The sequence below is a fragment of the Echinops telfairi genome, unplaced genomic scaffold, assembly GCF_000313985.2.
Source record: "Echinops telfairi isolate 266 unplaced genomic scaffold, ASM31398v2 ScPeMD7_5592;HRSCAF=6446, whole genome shotgun sequence".
Lineage (NCBI taxonomy): Eukaryota > Metazoa > Chordata > Mammalia > Afrosoricida > Tenrecidae > Echinops > Echinops telfairi.
The window spans coordinates 38,040,379-38,041,705 of record NW_022109491.1 but is presented as its reverse complement, the minus strand read 5'-3'; the positions used below and the strand labels follow the sequence as shown (position 1 = coordinate 38,041,705).

At 37.1% G+C, this 1,327-nt stretch overlaps 1 non-coding gene across 1 annotated transcript; it reads right to left on the bottom strand.

The window, feature by feature from the left end:
• Nucleotides 1-427: 427 nt before the first annotated feature.
• LOC115871420 lies at nucleotides 428-586 on the bottom strand. The gene has a single exon (XR_004047293.1). It is a non-coding gene; the product is annotated as a U1 spliceosomal RNA (small nuclear RNA).
• Nucleotides 587-1,327: the final 741 nt, after the last annotated feature.

The window sequence follows — 1,327 nt, the reverse complement described above, 5'->3', positions numbered from 1 at the left end:
CAGTCTCTGGAGAAAGACATCATGTTTGGTAAAGCGGAAGGGTGGCAAAAAAGAGGAAGACCTTCAAGAAACGGATTGACTTAGTAACTTCATCAGTGGGTTCAAGCACTGGAACTATTATGAAGATGGGGAAGAACTGTGGAGTGTTTCATTCTGTAGTACACAATGTCATCACTATTGGTCTGAACCTCCTGGGTGAAACCTAACAACAACAACATGATGCTGTACACCTTTGGAAGGGCTTATTACATCATGTATCTTCCTTGGGAAGATGTGCGTTCAGATTTTTGTCTGTGTTTTTAAAAATCGTATTATTGAGTTTTGTGACTTCTTTATTTATTCTGGCTAGAAATGCCTCATCAGATGTATTTTATAAAAATATAGTTTCCTAGTCTGTGGGTTATATTTCTTCTTTTTAAAAGATCTTTTATTGAACGCAAATGCAGTCCCCCACTACCACAAATTATTCAGTCAAGCTTCCCACATTTGGGGAAATCACAGGGGTCAGCACATCCGGAGTGCAATGGAAGTCTCGCCCTGGGAAAACCACCTTCCTGATCATGGCATCCCCCTGCCAGGTAAGTATATATACTTCTTTTTTTTTTAAAGTATCGTTCATAGAGTTTAAGTTTTAATGTAGGATAAGTTTAATTTATCATTTTTTAAGGATTTAAAAATATCTATATTGATATTATGTTAATTTTTGTATATTGTAAGTTATAGGTCAAATTTTGTATAATCAATTGTTCCAGCTTCATTTTCTGAAAATACTCATATTTTAAAACTCAGACATTATGTCATTTAAAAAGATTTATGTAGACCTTTTGAGTAGAAATGTAAAACAAAATTATGTTTATAAGGACTTTATGAATAACAGAATGAAACACCACCTGTTCCTACACCAGCCCCACAATTGTTCTTCTGCTGAACCTGGTGTTGCAGCCACTGAGCCCACCCATTTCCTTGAGGACCTTCCTTTGGGGGCTGCTCCTCTAGTTTACCAGGCATGATGTCTTTCTCCAGGGACCTGGACTCTCTTGACAACATGTCCAAAGTAAATGAGGCTAAGTCTCTCCATCCTTGCCTTTAAGGAGCATTCTGTTCGTACTTCTTCCAAGAAAGACTTGTTTGTTCCTTTAGCAGTCCATGACACTTTCAATATTCTTTTCCAACTCCATAATTCAAATGAATCAATTATTCTTTGGCCTTCCTTATTCAATATTCCTACTAAGTAGAACACTGTGGACTGGCTTGGTATTTTTCACCGAATTCTTTCCAGTTGCCCAACTTGGAACTTAAACAGATCTATTTTATGTGACAGCCTGTG